This window comes from Delphinapterus leucas, chromosome 5, assembly GCF_059928025.1.
Source record: "Delphinapterus leucas isolate spDelLeu-1000000601 "Yukka" chromosome 5, BTC_Dleu_Yukka2, whole genome shotgun sequence".
Classification (NCBI taxonomy): domain Eukaryota; kingdom Metazoa; phylum Chordata; class Mammalia; order Artiodactyla; family Monodontidae; genus Delphinapterus; species Delphinapterus leucas.
The window spans coordinates 90,058,526-90,077,495 of NC_143133.1; positions in this window are offsets into that span (position 1 = coordinate 90,058,526).

Genomic DNA, 18,970 nt, shown 5'->3' on the forward strand with positions numbered 1-18,970 from the left:
ATTCAAAGAAAACATGCTTTTCAACCCAGTGCGCTCGCACTGGAATCCTGAGAACTCCAGGGATCCCACAAAGTTGTTCTAGTGGTCACCCCAGGGTCAAGGAAGGGTGACAAACAAGATGGGCTCTAGGCATCCAGCCTCCCTTCACCCAGACCAGCTCTCTCTGATTTGCCTTGCACGTTTACTATTCCCCTATGACTTTATTGAAGGAATAGCTCTATGTTTTTGTGTCCAAGCTACTGCATAAACTTCTTCATGCAAATAATTATAACCAATTTGAATTATGACACTTTTCTTCAATTTTTTAACTCTACTGTTACTCTTTCTTTTTTAATAGCCCCAAACTCCTACTAAGTGGATGTAGACTCTTCTACCCACCTCAAGTGCAAAGCCAGTTGTTTGAAATCATGGCTGAGTGGGATCAGTCACTCCGGTTTTCTCCTCATTATCACGAAAAAAATGCCCATTTTTTCCTCAGCAAGATCTCTTTAAAGTGTCTATATTTGTAACAACATAATTATAACCCATGAGAGAGAAATAAAAATGTTAATGACTATTTTTCCCAAGAAACAGAAAGTCATTCAACGTTTGTGAATAAAATGCTATGGAAATGATCTTTAAAAAAAAAAAAAAGATGCATTTAAATTTGACATTGACCTTTTTAGCAGCCAGCCCTAGCTTTCTCTCAGCTGGGAACGGTATGCGTCGATATCCACAGCTTTTAACAGCAAATCTGCAAACCCCCTTCATTATGTGCTGTCCCAAGCTGGTAGCATAATCCTCAAAAAGATGCCACCTCCTCCTCTTTGAAAGTTAACACATCTCCACGGAAGTAAGAGATAGAAACGAAGGTTCTCTTTCTTCCCTCTGCAGACACGAAATAAACGTTTCTCTGAAGAAGACTCAGTGGGAAAGAACAAACCCTGTTTTCCAAGAATTGACAGCTGGCAGGAAGAAAAAGAAATTCTTCAACCCTCTGGGCTGCCTTGCCATGGTTCCGTTTTTGCCAGACCACACACCTCGTCACAGGCCAGTGTGAGGTAAAGGATTACAAGTCCACACCGTTGCATGTTGGTTCCCTTTCCCTGGGTCCAGGGTTCATCATGATCCAGATTTACCCACTTGCCAAAAAAAACAGGACATGTCCTCACTACCTACAAGTCCACAAAAACCAGTTCGAGCCAGCAGTTCTGGCTTCATTCACTGAAGCCAGGCTTGAAGGCTTCCTCAGCCTGGGAACAGTGGTATCTCTCCTCTCCTTCCAGTTTCCTAACTGCTCTCTTCGTGGTTCTTTTCCAAACCCACCACATCTACAGACAGCTGCTTTTCCGAGCGCACTGAGTGTATTAGCCCCTTTAGTGGCCAGAGTTCCTTTTGATGAGGCCAAAACTACAAAATCTTCTCATGGTAGATTATTTATCTTTATCGAGGCATAAATTATACAGAAGAGAATCCTTGCCTTCTAGCACATGTCCTCCCTCTTCTGGAATTCTTCAAGGGATGGTGTTATATTTGCACCTCATTTTCCAGCCACCACAACAAAAAACCCTAGTATTCTTTTTTCTAGTAGTCATTTTTGATGGTTCTGTGATCTTGGACCAAAGGATTATGACTTTATCCTTCAGCTGGTCAGTCTACATTTTTCATAGTCCCAGAATTCTGCAGAGTGGTTGGGTGGGGGGGTGGTAGGGTCTTCCATCCTGCCACCAAAGAAGCCCTATTTTCCCTGTGTAATGCACTAGGGTTATGTACCTATGCCCTTAACTAAGGTAGCAAGATACAACCTTTTCCAAACAGAACCCGTACTATTATATAAACACACACACACACACACACACACACACACGCACACACACACAGATGCAAGTTGGGCAAAAGAGCTCTTTAGTTATTCCCCTGGGTCCTAAGTCCATCAGAGGGGAATATCAGAGAAGCTGGTCTCTCTGGTCTCCCTCACTCATCGTCTTCTGCCCCCACTGTCCCCTCCATCTCTTCAACCTACTTCCCTCCCCCTAGAATTCTTCTTCTTCCCCTCACTTCTGGGAAAATCAGGGCAGGGTGGGAGGGAAGAGGAGGAGACACCCCACATTCAGTCCTTCTGGAGGTGGTAGAGAGGATGAGAGGAAAGAACTTTCTGCTTCCAGACTCAAAGTGAAATGTCCACAAGAAAAACCTTGCTCTCCTAACACTCATTTTTGTAGCAAAATTAAAGGCATTATCATGCCAACAGAGCTCCTTTTCTGTGCAAATACCCTTTTCCACTATCCCAGACTGGTATGGACCAGTGTTCCAAGATGGAGATCTCATAAGGAAAGAAGGCAGGAAGGGAAAAAAAAACCCCATGCCCTACCACACTAGACACAAAGAGTTTTATTCCAAGAGAGGGCTATTCCTTCAGCCCAGATGCCTGAATGAAGAAAACACCTGCGCAGAGTCACAAGCTAAGAACTGACTTTGACCCAGAGTTGGCAGACTGGCATAGCGTGTAGCAAGAATTAGAGCTTTGCCGTTGCAATCCACTAAGATACGGGGGTTGTTTCCACTGCAGTATAACCTAGAAAAGGCTGACACGTACAGAAACGGGTGCAGCTACAAGGACAAACACAAACTTAAGCTATGTGACATTGTCTTTGGGACCAGGTGACAGGTGGTAAGAAACGTTTTTGAAGTGACATGTGCCGTCTCTGAGCAGGAACTTGAAAGCCATTGCATGGGTCCACCCATTGTTGCTTTTCTTTCCTCCACTATGAGACAAAGATTGGAGCAGCTTCTCAGCCTGGATCCCAGAATGAAGAAGACACGAGAGCCAACCACAGAGTCATAGCTGTGACACGGACTGAGGAATGCACCTTTGTGGTTTTAAGCATCCCCCCACCAAAAGTCTGAAATGACACATTTACACATCTTCATATCTGTGGGAGAAAAGGAGGGAAGAAGGGAGACAGAGAGAGGATGAGAGGAAGAAAATGTTTAGAATATCAATGACAAGAAACTTCAAAGGAAGAGAGATGGTTGGCCTATTGTCTGTCACCAAATGGATGCAGACAAGACCTGGATGATAGATGGGGTGAGAAAATGGGAGCATTCCAATGGAAACTGGGTGGGTAGGTCAACTCAGACAAGCAGCTGTTGCCCGAGGCCTAATTGTTTATGGTTCTGAGGGAGACATCACAGTGAGCAAGTGAAAAACCATCACACTCACAAAGACTTTTGTCAGCAATACCCCCAAGCAACCTCTTCCCTCCCCTTCCCACCCCACCAAAAATAAAAGTTCAGCCTAATAATCCATGTACCAGCATCAAGACTGATGAAAACCTGATTCTTTTCCCACAGTGTAAGTGTATTGTGAAATCCTTTCTGGATGCAAAATCCTCAGGAACAGTGACAGTAAGAGTGTCCCGGTCCATTATAAAACCAGAATACCACTTTGTATATGGCTATGATGATAAATGGGAAAGATTTTTCACACCATCATCAGAACAGGTGGTGAGTAGGGATGGAGGAGGGAAATAGGGTGGAGCCCTCAGAAAGGGAAGCTTATAAGATTATTTGTTCATCCAAGAGGCGTCAGTATCCTTAAGAAACAAGTGGAGTTGGACAACCTCGGGAGAAAAGGCAGAAAAGTCATTCTTGATTCCTCTTTTCTGCTTAGGCCGTATATTCAATCAGTTACCACTTTCTACTAATTCTAACTGCACAGCATGTACCCCATTCATCTCTAGGTCCTCTTCATTTCCCCGACAGTACTGAGCTCATAGCAATAGCTCTTCCCAGACCATCGCAATACTTTAAAGCCGTCTCCCTTCTCCCTTGCCCTTACCCATCCATTCTACCCGACGCTGATGGATTAATCCTCCTACAATTCAACAATTCTGATGACATCACCCCCAGCTCCCTACTGCTATGGACTAAAGTCCCAGATCCCCACCTTAGTCTCCAAACTTCTCCCTAATCTGGCCCCCTTTTCCCTTCACACTCTTGGAAATCTGACCATTCCTCTATACAACCATCATTTTTTCCTTTCTGTATCTTTTTCGAGCTATTGCCTTCCTCCTTTATTTCAAATGTCTAAATCTTACAAATCCTTCAGAACCCAGTTCATTGCCACTTGCTCCTTGAAGCCTTTGGAAACCCTTCCAATCAGCATTGCTCCCACTCTGAACTCATGTCTCTTCTGAGTCTCTTCTCATCCTTCCCCATTGGGGTCATGCGTGCATGCCTTTCTCCCTCTTAGAGTTTGCTGCAAGACAAGGGTCTGTCTTATTCTTTATCCCATGGCAGGTAGAAGGGAGGGGAGCAAGAGAAAGAAAGAAGGACTCTGGCTAGTACCCTGGCACCGAAGCAGCCCAAATGCCCTGAGTAGTCCCCTGACAAACTTAGTTCCTGTTTTCCTGCCTCCCTAGACTTTCCATGCCTTTCCAAAATGTGATGCAGTTATGTTTTCTACTTTCTCCTTCCTCCCTAATTAGCAACCAAAAGCAGACAGGGTCCCAGATTAGGTTGCCAGATCCCTGAGCCTTCAGCAAGGGGCCAGCGGTTTCTTGATGGCAGAGAGAGGGAAGCCAGGAAATAGGGCAGACACAAGAGTCAGGCCAGACTGAGGAAGGGAGGGGGAAGTCGCACAACAGGTAAAGCGACTTGCATGAAATTGTAGTGCCAGAACCAGGAAGTAGAGGCATCGAGTCAATTCACATGGCTGCCTCTGCACTCCAACCTCAAACGCAAAACAACCAGGTGTGCCAACACCTTACAGGGACACAAGCCCAGGGCTCTGAAATGAAGGGTCCTCCCAAGCTCCACAGGCACACCGTCCTGGGAGCAGCCCTAGGGAAGAGCAACGGCTTGCTACATTCCAAGGCCCTCTGTCAAGTCTGCACGTGAATTATTTAATTTAATCCTCAAAATGCCTGCCAGTTTACAGGTGAAGAAGTTAAGGCTTGGCCCTGTGGCCCTCTCACAGAGATCCCATTTGCTGGAGCTGCCGGGTTTCACTCCGGCAGCTTTGATGTGATGTGTAGGCAGCTCAGCTGGCAGAAGGACCTCCTGCCTCTCCCCACCACCACCCCCCAACCCATTGCCCTGGAAAGGTCCTCCCAGGAGGTGACTGTTTCAGCACAGCTAGCTGCATGCAGTCTTTTATTCTATCACCTGTTGTGTCTGCCAACTGGCACTTTCAAAGCCCCGGCCCTGATTGTAAAGCTCCCGTGTGACTTAATACGTTTGATTACTTTTGAGCTCAGGGACAATGGATGCTGCCTATCTTCCATCTGCTGTCATCTTTTCTTCTGTACCTGCCACCTTGCTGATAACAGGGGTGGCAACTTCAGCCAGGGAGTACATCCTAGTCATTGGTGCTGGGTTTTGGCAGCCTGTCATTCCACAAGGGCTGTCCTTTAAACCAAAGTCTGATTTCACACTGGTCTCTCATACTGTCCCTGGAGAAGTCTTCACTGCCACCCTATATCCAGGCTTTCTCCACTCATCCTGCAGCCTGTTGCCAAATGCATCTTGCTAACCACTCAGTGGTTCCTCGTTGTCTCAATCATTAGGGGCAAGAGTTCTCGTTTACCATTTACAGCCCTTTTGGTTCTGGGACGGGCAGCTTCCCAACCTCACCTCCAGCCTCTCCCGTGTAGGCACCCAGGACTTTGGCCGAACCAACCCCCAATCCTCTCCTTCAGACTCTACAAACGCTGGCAGTGCTCTCCCTCTCCATCTCCATCTCTAGAAATCCCAACACCACCTCAAGACTCAGCCAAAATGCTGAAGCGTTTCAGAACTTCCTGAGCTTTCTCCAGATTCCCTACCTGGGTAGGATTTCTCCGACTGATATGACTCTGTGTCTTATGTCTCTTTAATTGCCCTCATCACATTCTCCCCTCCTCTGTAGCTGCCTACATTCTCTTCTCACTTCCTTTGTCATAAACGGTGGGCTCCAAGGCAGACTTTCCTGCGTGCTTAGCCCCAGTTCCACCCCCACCACTACCTCAAAATCAGCCACCAGAACCTCTCACTTCCCAGTGCTCAAAATCTGTTTCTTGAATTGCATTATAAATTGTTGAATTGGGTAGATATACTTGACAAAGCTGTTGGAGTTACTCCTTTATCCTGTGGTTTTATACAGAAGTCTGTTAATTTCCTCTTCCTTGTCCCTCATGCTATCAAGTGGTAATTGTCCAATCTAATCCGGTAACAATCCAGATGTTTCACAACTATCACTTAATATACAAGTGGTTTGAATATCCTGGGAATTTCCAAACAAATCTGTATTCATCTTGTGAAGATAAAATGTGAAGGATACTGAGAAATGGCTTTTTTTTTTTCCCCTATTGTGTCCCTTCCCAGCCTAGAAGGCCTATGCAAAGCACCAGGCTAGGATGAGGTTCTTTTTATTCCAAAGTTTGCTCTATAAGTTTCACGCTTTTCTTGGATTAGAAAAATGATTAAGTACTTTTTGATCAAAAGGCCTCTGCTTGACTCTAGACTCCAAAGGTAGAGAAATACATAAAAAGAGATGAAACAAAGGATATTAGGACCTCTTCTGCTTAATTATGCTAATCAGAACTGGAAAACAAAAAGCAGCAAAAAGCACCAAAAGCAAAATGTCAACCCACAGAATGGGAGAAAATATTTGTAAATCAGGTATCTGATAAGTGACTTGTAATAGAATATATAAAGAACTCTTGGGCTTCCCTGGTGGCGCAGTGGTTGAGAGTCCTCCTGCCGATGCAGGGGACATGGGTTCGTGCCCCGGTCCAGAAAGATCCCACATGCCGCGGAGCGGCTAGGCCCGTGAGCCATGGCCGCTGAGTCTGCGCATCCGGAGCCTGTGTTCCGCAGCGGGAGAGGCCACAACAGTGAGAGGCCCACGTACATTAAAAAAAAAAAAAAAAAAAAAAAAAGAACTCTTACAGCTCAATAATAATAAAAAATATATATCCCAGTTTTAAAATGGACAAAGGATCTCAATAGACGTTTCTCTAAGGAAGTTATACAAATAGCCAGTAAGCACAAAAAAATATGCTCAACACCACTAGTCATTAGGAAAATACAAATCAAAACCACAATGAGATACAACTTCAGACCCACTAGCATGGCTGGAATCAAAAATGGCGGATAATAATGAGCATTGGTGACAATATGGAGAAACTGGGACCCCCACACACTGCAGGTGGGAAAGTAAATATGATGCAGCCATCGGGAAAAAAAACTGGCTGGCAGTTCCTCAAATGATTCAACATAGAGTTACCATGTGTGCCAGCAATTCTGCTCCTGGGTGTATACCCATGAGAAATGGAAACATATGTCCACACAAAAGCTTGTGCGTGAATATTTACAGCAGCAGTATTCATAGTAGCCAAAAGGTGAGAACAACCCAAACGTCCATCTACACTAGAATGGATAAGCCAAATGTGGTCTTTCCATACCGTGGAATATTATTCAGCCATATAGAGGAATACATGATACTGATACAAGCTGCAACATGGATGAACCTTGAAAAGATTATGCTGAGTGAGAGGAGGGAGTCACAAAAGACCACATACTATATGATTCCATTTATATGAAAGTCCAGAATAGGGAAATCTATAGACAGAAAGTAGATTAGTGGTTGCTTAGGGCTGGCAAGGAGGATTAGGGATAAGGGATGACATTTAAAGGGCACAGTGTTTTGGTTTGTTTTTTGGTTTTTTTTGAGATGATTAATATGTTCTAAAATTGATTATGGAGATGGTTGCACATATCTGTGAATATACTAAAAACCATTTACATTTTACATGGGTGAATCATATGGTATGTGAATTATATCTCAATAAGCTGGTTTAAAAGCGGGGGGAGAGGGCTTCCCTGGTGGCGCAGTGGTTGAGAGTCCGCCTGCCAATGCAGGGGACACGGGTTCGTGCCTGGGTCTGGGAAGATCCCACATGCCGCAGAGCAGCTGGGCCCGTGAGCCATGGCTGCTGAGCCTGCGCGTCCGGAGCCTGCACTCTGCAACAGGAGAGGCCACAACAGTGAGAGGCCCACATACCGCAAAAAATAATAATAATAAATAAATAAATAAAAGGGGGGAGACCTCCTCTTCTTAATGACATTAATAGAACTGGAAAACAAAAAAAATAATCCTTAATAAATAAGGATTGTTAAACAGATGCATTAATTAGGTAGAAAGAAAAAATTAGTACATTACTAACAACCCCACCTGCTGCTTCACAGCCTGAGAAGATCTTGTGTAGCCAGGAACTCAGACAAACCCAGCTACAACGATCAGAATTCTTTCCATTGTGAATTATAGACACAACTCAAACGACTTAATACAAAAGGGGAAACAGTGGTTCACATAACCAGGAAATACAGGATTGGATCTGGGCTTCAGACTCAACTAGGCCCAGGGATTCAAATAAGATTGTCAAAACGCTTCCTTTCTTTTCTCCCCTCTTTACTTTCTTCCCCCTCCTCCTTCTATCTCTCTATCTCTCTCTCTCCATCAAGAGCCTTACTCCACGTTTGCAGATGACATGATACTATACATAGAGAATCCTAAAGATGCTACCAGAAAACTACTAGAGCTAATTAATGAAATTGGTAAAGTTGCAGGACACAAAATTAATGCACAGAAATCTCTTGCATTCCTATACACTAATGATGAAAAATCTGAAAGAGAAATTAAGGAAATGCTCCCATTTAACACTGCAACAAAAAGAATAAAATACCTAGGAATAAACCTGCTTAAGGAGGCAAAAGACCTGTAGGCAGAAAACTATAAGACACTGATGAAAGAAATTAAAGATGATACAAACAGATGGAGAGATATACCACGTTCTTGGACTGGAAGAATCAACACTATGAAAAGGACTATACTACCCAAAGCCATCTACAGATTCAATGTAATCCCTGTGAAACTACCAATGGCATTTTTCACAGAACTAGAACCAAAAATTTCACAATTTCTATGGAAACACAAAAGACCCCCGAATAGCCAAAGCAATCTTGAGAAAGAAAAATGGAGCTGGAGGAATCAGGCTCCCTGACTTCAGACTACACTACAAAGCTACAGTAATCAAGACAGTATGGTACTGGCACAAAAATAGAAATATAGGTCAGTGGAACAGGATAGAAAGCCCAGAGATAAACCCAAGCACATATGGTCACCTTATCTTTCATAAAGGAGGCAAGAATATAGAATGGAGAAAAGACAGCCTCTTCAATAAGTGGTGCTGGGAAAACTGGACAGCTACATGTAAAAGAATGAAATTAGAACACTCCCTAACACCATACACAGAAATACACTCAAAATGGATTAGAGACCTAAATGTAAGGCCGGACACCATCAAACTCTTAGAGGAAAACGTAGGCAGAACACTCTATGACATAAATCACAGCAAGATCCTTTTTGACCCCCCTCTTAGAGAAATGGAAATAGACACAAAAATAAACAAATGGGACCTCATGAAACTTAAAAACTTTTGCACAGCAAAGGAAACCATAAGCAAAACGAAAAGACAACCCTCAGAATGGGAGAAAATATTTGCAAATGATGCAACTGACAAAGGATTAATCTCCAAAATATACAAGCAGCTCAATATCAAAAACACAAACAACCCAATCCAAAAATGGGCAGAAGACCTAAATAGACATTTCTCCAAAGAAGATACACAGATTGTCAACAAACATATGAAAGGCTGCTCATCACTAATCGTTAGAGAAATGCAAATCAAAACTACAATGAGGTATCAGCTCACATCAGTCAGAATGGTCATCATCAAAAAATCTAGAAACAATAAATGCTGGAGAGGGTGTGAAGAAAAGGGAACCCTCTTGCACTGTTGGTGGAAATGTAAATTGATACAGCTACTACGGAGAACAAACAGTATGGAGGTTCATTAAAAAACTAAAAATAGAACTACCATATGACACAGCAATCCCACTACTGGGCATATACCCTGAGAAAACCATAATTCAAAAAGAGTCATGTACCACAATGTTCACTGCAGCTCTATTTACAATAGCCAGGAGATGGAAGCAACCTAAGTGTCCATCAATGGATGAATGGATAAAGAAGATGTGGCATGTATATACAATGGAATATTACTCAGCCATAAAAAGAAACGAAATTGAGTTATTTGTAGTGAGGTGGATGGACCCAGAGTCTGTCATACAGGGTGAAGTACGTCAGGAAGAGAAAAACAAATACCGTATGCTAACACATATATATGGAATCTAAAAAAAAAAAAAAAACAGTGGTTCTGAAGAACCTAGGGGTAAGACAGCAATAAAGACGCAGATTTAGAGAATGGGCTTGAAGAGAAGGGGAGGGGGAAGTGTAAGCTGGGACGAGATGAGAGAGTAGCATTGACATATATACACTACGAAATGTAAAATAGATAGCTAGTGGGAAGCAGCTGCATCACACGGGGAGATCAGCTGGGTGCTTTGTGACCACATAGAGGAGTGGGATAGGGAGGGTGGGAGGGAGATGCAAGAGGAAGGAGATAAGGGGATATATGTATACATATAGCTGATTCACTTTGTTATACAGTGGAAACTAACACACAATTGTAAAACAATTATACTCCAATAAAGATGTTAAAAATAAACTAAAAGAGCCTTACTCCATAGACAGGCTTTATCAGTCTGGCAGAGACATTGCGGCCAACACTCTAGACTCCACGCAGCTCATGGTCCATGAAGAGAGAGAGAGAGCATGAGTTCATCGCTCCCAGTTTCATTGGTGAAATTCTTAATTCTTGGGAATGGCTTTAGTTGGCCTGACAGGTGTCCGGACAGGGGTCCGACGTCTGCAAATCTCCTTGGCCAGAGAATGTAATGCTATGCGTGACTGGCCAAGCCTGGGTTACATGCCAAAGGGGCGTTGGATGCTAAAGGGACCAAAACAGCAAATGTTCATATACTGGCCTTAAAGAAGGTTAGGGAAAATATTTAATCCACCAAAAAAATATATATATTGTTTACGATGGATCTGCTTCCTAAATTAGTCAATGCTCTTATTTGAACGGAACAGAAATTGATTTGAGGAGAAAGACATTTATTGAAATAATATTAGAAAGCTAACAAAATTACCAGGAAAACTAGAGAATAAGGCTCAGAAAACAGGAGGGACACCAACACCACAGCTAAAATCATGCTGGAAATCCATTGCTGAGTACTGGATGCCGCAACTGGTACCTGTGCGTCGGACCCCGGATGACACCACTGTCGCCACTGCCACTCTACACCTGGAAACTAGATGGCTCAGTTGCCGCCCCACTAGAAAGAATTCTTCCTGGGTGGCCATGCATTCCGCTAAAAAGCAAGGAACCTATTGCTAAAGAATGACGAGATAATGGATTTCAGGTAGTCTGACCATATATCCCGGTTGGCCTGGGAGTGTCCCAGATGTTGTCCATTGCCCACTATCCCTATGTCCCTAACAGTTTACCATTTGTCCTGGAATTTTCCTTTCTTTAATGCAATTTAATTATTATCAAACATTGTATTAAAATAAGCCAGGAAGGGTTTGGAAGAGTTCCATTTTTCATTTTTGTACCAGGGACTTGTCCAGTAGTATGTGAGATGCATGTGAAGTCTCACATAAACACATGGTGAGATCCAGAAAACAGCTAGCAATAACGCATTTCTCTCTTCTTCATCCTTTGCAGATGCAACAGAGCTAACACCTTCCTGCAAGAGCACAGATGCAGGGAACCCATTGATAAAACAGTGTGTTCAGACAAAAGCAGGTTCAACAGCCAACTCCTCCTGAGCTCCAGTAACAGTGGGCAAAGTAGCCGGTGCTACTGTCCCCGCCAGCCACTTGATAGATCAGCCAGTTGTGTTGCGACCTGCGCCACAGGCCGTGAGGTATACAAAGCCTCTAGGTCATCGGTTAATGGAGCCAGTGGGAAATGATCGGGTGGATGCACATGAAATAAATGTGCAGAAATGGAGACTTAGTCTTGACGTGGCGTGTGCAGGGAGTGGTCTGAATTCTCTTGCTACAGGCATTTAACGTTTGGGATAAATCTACAACTGTTGATTTGATTGGTAATAATTTCAATTAATTAGAATTGCATAATGTTAATTGTTTTGAGAGCCCCCTTCCATCCTCAGAAGGGTCCCATTTTAGACCATAAATTATATAGGCACAGTAACAATGGGAGGAAATTAGCAATATCTGTCAGACTGCCCTTGACTATCCAAAGATCCTTGAGTACCTGAGTACCCAAGGGAGATACAGTAACCACAAAATCTGATCAAGTTAGCATCCAGCTCAGACTCCAGGATCTCTGAGTGCCATGAAGTCTTCTCAATCAGGTCTAAATGCAGCCCCTCATAGGCTGGCAGCCTTCAAACTAAGAATCAAGTTAGCTGCCCCAACATACCCAGTGCACAGTGTCATAGAGTAAGATAGCAACTGTAAGCCCTGCCCTGGCAGTGGAGTGATTTTTTGGTTAGTGTGATGGTTAATTTTATGTCAACTTGACTGGACTAAGAGATTCCCAGAGAGCTGGGAAAATATAATTTTTGGATGTGTCTGTGAGGATGTTTCTGGAAGAGATTAGCATTTGAATCAGTAGACAAAGCAAAGAAGATCACCTTCACCAAAGCAAGTGGGCATCACCCAATCTGCTGGGGGCCTGAATAGAACAAAAAGGTGGAGGGGGCTTCCCTGGTGGCACAGTGGTTGAGAGTCCGCCTGCCGATGCAGGGGACACGGGTTCGTGCCCCGGTCCGGGAAGATCCCACATGCCGTGGAGCGGCTGGGCCCGTAAGCCACGGCCGCTGAGCCTGCGCGACCGGAGCCTGTGCTCCGCAACAGGAGAGGCCACAGCAGTGAGAGGCCCGCGTACCGCAAAAAAAAAAGGTGGAGGCAGGGTGACTTTGCTCCCTGCTTGGGCCTGGACATCCATCTTCTCCTGTCCTCGGACATTGGTGCCCCTAGTTCTCAGAACTTCGGACTTGGATGAATTCTTTAAACACCAGCCTCCCTGGTTCTTGGGCTTTTGGACTTAGACTGGGATTTAACACTATTGGCTCCCCTAGTTCTCAGGCTTTTGGTTTTGGAAAGGAACTACACCCCAGCTTGCAGATGGCATACTGTGGGTCTCAGTCTCCATAATCACGTGGTCCAATCCTTCATAATAAGCCTCTTTCTATATATCAATATATATTCTATTGATTCTGTTTCTGAGAAGAGCCTTGACTCTTGACATTTAGCTAGTCTAGCAGCCTCCTTGTTCTACTCTCTGAAAAGAATTTTCTTGCCTACTGTCCTCCATGCCCTGGTTTTATCTTCTTGGAGATTCTATTTTTGCTTGTCTATTATCCTCCATGGAGACATCTCAGGTGAGTATTGAAGAGTATAAAACAGGCAGGAAGGTGTGATATACAAAGGGAGGGCCTGTCTCCTGCAGCTCTCTTCCAGCTTCCAGGTGGCATGGAAGGTGCCCAGAAGTTCCCATATGCTCCGTGGAGGGTAGTACTGGTGGTTTCCACTGGCCAGCCTTCCAAGGAGATCACTATGACAAAGAAACAGTGATCCTGGCCTGAAGACTACAGGGCAAATGGTCTGGGCCAGGTACTGGCTAGAACTCACAGCTAGAAGGATCCAACAAAGCTAATAAAAAAAATGGATGACATCAGAAGTAGAAACTAACAGGATGCGCAGAGATGGGATCAGACCAACCACTCCTCAGCGGCTGCCAGCCAGAGCACACCAAGGACTGCCCTGAACCACCAACACTGTGAAGTCACCTTAGTGGTCTCATCTTGGAGAGGAACAGATTGATGAAAAAAATCCATAATCCTAAATCATCCATAGAGACTGAGATAATCTAAAGAGACTGTTTAAATTATAGGATCAGCCTGAGTATATCATACAGACCTAAAATTAAGTTCTCACCCATTACCCAATAGGGCAGAGGACTGACAAGAGCCATCAGATCAGTTTGTGTTTACTTTATACACACGCTCATAGTGTGAGAAAATTGGCAACCACACTGCAAGGAAAAAGCTTCAGTGTTATAGACATTTTATCATTACAGTTTCATTTGTAGTGAATTTTTAAGAATGTAACCAACTGTAGCAGTATTTGCAGGAGTAAATTTCCTCACTATAGCATATCAAAGACGCTTTCTAGCAGCAGGGGAAATGGGAAATTATAAGAAACTAAAATCTTGAGTGTAGGGCTTGCCTGGTGGCACAGTGGTTAAGAATCCACCTGCCAACGCAGGTGATGTGGGTTCAAGCCCTGGTCTGGGAAGATCCCACATGCCGCAGAGCAACTAAGCCTGTGCACCACAACTACTGAGCCTGCGCTCTAGAGTCCGAGAGCCACAACTACTGAGCCCGTGTGCTGCAACTACTGAAGCCCATGCACCTAGAGCCCATGCTCCACAGCAAGAGAAGCCACCGCAATGAGAAGCCTGCGCACCACAATGAAGAGTAGCCCCCGCTCGCCGCAGCTAGAGAAAGCCTGAGAGCAGCAACGAAGACCCAAAGCAGCCAAAAATAAAAGTAAATTAAATAAATTTTTAAAAATCCTTGAGTGTCGTATAAACTACTCCTACAAAATGTGAGGGGTGTGTGTGTGTATACACACCATTCATTGAGACCTACAATTGCAAGAGGCTAGTTCTTTTCAGATAGAGAAGTAAGACGGCTCAGAGAGAAACCAGGAGCAGGGCAGTGAGCAACCTTGAGGAGCCTGTGAAGTTGTGCTCACACCCATTAGGGCTCCTTGAAGCTGATGCTGTTGATGCCCCGCCCATATTCCCTGGGCCCAGGCTGGAGGTCACCTGCAGCTTCGGTGGAGAGCTCACTCTCCTGATGGCTTTCTTCGATCAAACACCTCCACCTGTCTGCTGAAGGCTTTCTCTGGGAGTGTGTCTAGCACACACGCAAGGGAGGCTGGAAATGCTGGAGAGTTAACACCCCCAGGACCAACTCTCAACAGTGAGGGATGGGAGCTGGTGGATCAATATCCCATCTTCTGCTCCCCTCAGTAGGACATTTCTGGGGTGTGCTCTATGCTGTCTCAGAGGGTCCCCGTACAGCAACCCATTCATTAACTCTCCTGGCTTCCCTCTCTTGTCAGCCTCACTTCTTCACTCCCTCATTGTGCTTCCTGGGACAACCTCCCAAATCAAGCCATGCTTCCGGGTCTGTTTTGGTGGAAACTCAGAAGAAATCAGCAAGACAGAGAGTGCAAGGTGACAGGGCTGACAAGCCCTAGCAATGAGCAAACTGTGGAAAAGATCAGAAACCTCTGCATATGAGATAACTTATAAAGGTTTATGTATCTCTTTGCTCTTTTCAAGTTTTTAATAAGTTCCAGACTACTTTGGCTATGCTGGAGGGAACCAAGGGAAGGGGCTTTTGCTTAGGTATGAATCAGGGCCTAAAAGCTGAACCAGAAGAGCTGCAGAAACTGAAGGGCTGCATGGCCTGACTACGGTCACAAGAATCAAAATGGGAGCTTCTCAGAGACAGAAGGAGGCTTACTTCATCCAGTCACCTCCTGACCAACAAATACTCTATTGGGGGTTAAATCTTAGAGGTTGTGGGTTTTACTAATAAAGAAGATATCTCGCAGAATTTGCCTCTCCTAATCCACCACTTTCCTTGTTTTCAAGCAAGTTTCTTTACTGTGCTATGGTGGCGATGAAATTTTACACACAACACAGCTGAGTACAATTTAGTCCATAAGTTGACAGAAATACTTAAAATGATGAAACAGAATACAGTTGTGGGATGAAAAATATTCCTTCTGCTGTGAACATCCAACTACTTCTTTATTCTTTAATATCTTGTTCCAGCAGTGCAGGCCCCCACTGAGAATGCTGTACTAATACAATATTCTTCTGAGATGGTTTGCTGTGGCATTCATATTTTAGCTCACTTGTTGCAGCTATCACATGGAGCCAAAATGGGTGTGCAACTGACAGGTTGTACTGTTGTTCACCTTTCTTCAGATAATTATTCACCTTGAGAATGGTCAGCTCTACTTTCCTGCTGGGTTTAGTCATGTCTAATACTTTGATCCATTTTTTCCACTGATGTTTTCTTTTGTTGTGATGCTTGCTAATTGAATTTAGATCAGTGCCTACAGTATCTCTGAAGAAAGACACTCAAGGGAGTACTTAAGTATATAATCATATTTTTCTCCCCACGTGGCATTCATCATGGTATTAACAATGACTTGCCCAACTTCACAGAGGCATTAGTTTGTAAGGTCTGGGTCTGGGTTTAGGGTCCCAGGAGTGCAGCAAGATTTGGTGAATTGTTTACCTAGAATGGCTGAAAACAATGTCATTTAAGAATACAAAGTAAAAATTGTAATCAAGAAGAAAAGTAGAAACCAGACTAGGAGAAGAGTAACTGAGCAGGACCCTATGGGGCGTTCCTGGGAGAGACCACCCCCCACCATGTCCTCCACCTGCCTCTTGTTTGTAGAAATACTTTAACCTCTTATGCCTTCCCCTAGTTCCAAAGAATTAATTTAATCAGGGAAGGGAGAAAATGCAGAAACAAAGGGAAACAGTCAAGCAAAACAAAATAATAATTGTTTAGCCATCAAGTTCCTCCTCAAGGGCTACAGGTAATATTCTGAGCCATGTCCTTTGAGCTGTTTTGCAGACACTGAAACCCCGCTAGGTGGAAGAAGCTAACTGTATGCTTCCCCCAAGCCCATAGACCCCAGACTGGCTGGAACCAGGAGGTTGATGATGTTGACCCCCGATTACCTCACCACCAACCAATGAGAAGAATGTCCACGAGCTGATCACATACCCCACAACCAGCCTCCCTCACTCTGTCTTTAAAAAGCTTTCCCTGAAAGCCATGGGGCGGGAGGGCTCAGGTCTTTTGAGCATTAGCTGTCTGGACTCCTTGCTTACTGCTCTGCAATAAACGCTGCACTTTCCTTCACCACAACCTAGTGTCAGTAGATTGGCTTCACTGCAGCCAGGTGAGCAGACCCAAGGTTTGTTCAGTAAAGAGAAGCAGTTGCAAACCTTAGGTTTTACAAGAGATACAGCGCTGAAGATATAAGTAAGTCAAGAGTTAAAAGCTGAGGCTATCAGGAACAGGTCTAGAAGCAGAGTGATAGGTCGGGTGAAGGACTTGGGACTAAAGCCATGAACAATGCAAAGGTGACAGGGCATCATTTTGTGGTGGGCTACTTTCACGGCTGTGGTGATAATTATGTCACCAGTTATCTGCCAATTATTTCGGAGTCTCCTCACTCCTGGGGATAGCATTGAATTGAAATTTCTGGCCCTGTTATGATTGGGTAGAGCCATTTGACTAGTTCTGAACTGAGTTTTAAGCAAATACTATATGTTTCCCTTCCAGGTCAGTGCATCTCACTGCCATTGCAAAACTCACCAGAGCTCTCTTTTTCCTCTGGAATGAGGGGACTGGCAACATTCACAATGGTGACTGTATCAGCCTGGGTCCTCAAGTAAGAAAATGTGGAGCGAAGTACCCAACTGACCTGCAATGGATGTATAATATGAACAAGAAATAAAACTTTGTTGTGTTAAGTAATTGAGATTTTGAAGGTATTTGTTACCACAGGAGACTCTAACCTAACTTGTCTAATATAGTGACAAAGGTGATTCTGCTGGGTTCAAAGATATGAGTTTGCTGAATATTACTCTCATTTATCCAAGAAGTGTCATGATGCAGTGAAAAGAACATTGGACTAGGATGATTGAACACATGACTGGACGGATGGGTAGATACACAGATATATAAGACAGACACTGATGGTTAGAGCATAGAATTAGTACTTAGGGATCCTGGGTTTAATCTTACCTTCTATTAACTGTGTAATCTTCAGTATCCTCTCTAATTGAATATCAGTGTCTTCGTCCGTATAACAAAAGTAAGAACATCTACCCAGCCTTCTCAAAGGACTGTCTTGATAATTGTGACTGACACACTCCAGGTGACCCACAATGATCCCTTCTTCCTGGTGTCCATGTCTTTGTTTAATCCTCTCCCCTTGAGTGTGAGCAGGACATGTGATTTACCTCTAATCAATTGAATATGATGAAAATTACAGGTCACTCTGTGATTATATTATGTTATATAAGACTCCATCTTGCTAGTAGACTCTAGAAACTCTCTTTGCCAGCTTGGTGAAGTCAATGGGCAAGTTGAGAAAGCCCATGTGCCTCCAGGAGCTGAGTGTCTGGTAGCTCAGGGCTCAGCAAGAAACCAGGGCTCTCAGTCCTACAACAACAGGAAATTAATTCTGCCAATAACCTGGATGAGTTGAAACCAGGTTTTTTCCCAGTTGATCCTCCAGATGGGAATGCAGCCTAGCTGACACCTTAATTACACCCTTGTCAGGCCCTCAGCAGAGAACTCAGCTAAGTTGTGCCCAGACTTCTGACCCATAGAGACTGAGAGAATAAACGTGTGCTGTTTTAAACAGTCAAGTTTGTAGTACTTTGTTATCCAGTAATGGAAAATGAATGCAACAACTAAATTAGTTAAGATATGTCAAATCATATAATAAACTGGAAAGTGCTAAATACATGTTAGGTATTAGCCTCAGTGTATACTAAAAACTTCATGGAGACTTCACATGGTACAAAGTCAAAAAAGTTACTCATACGCTTTGGGGAATCCACAAGACATTTTTTAACCAAGTCTTCACATAAACTTCTCCAATTTTCCTTAAAATTACAGCATCTACTCTTTTATTCTGACCTTGAAGTTCTGACAGCTGTGCCACTGATTGCTGTTGGTCTGTGATAGACATAACTTCTATATTGCTGTCAATAAAGACAAAATCTGGGGTTTAACTGCTCCTCCTTAGAGAACTATGAAAAACCCAGGCTATTTTAACTATGGATTCAATTTAACAGTATGCTTCGGCCCCCATTTCAGTGGAATTGCCACTTTCATCATTTTTACTATTACCTTACATGTTGCTGTAACTATTAAGAGCATCAGTGAATGC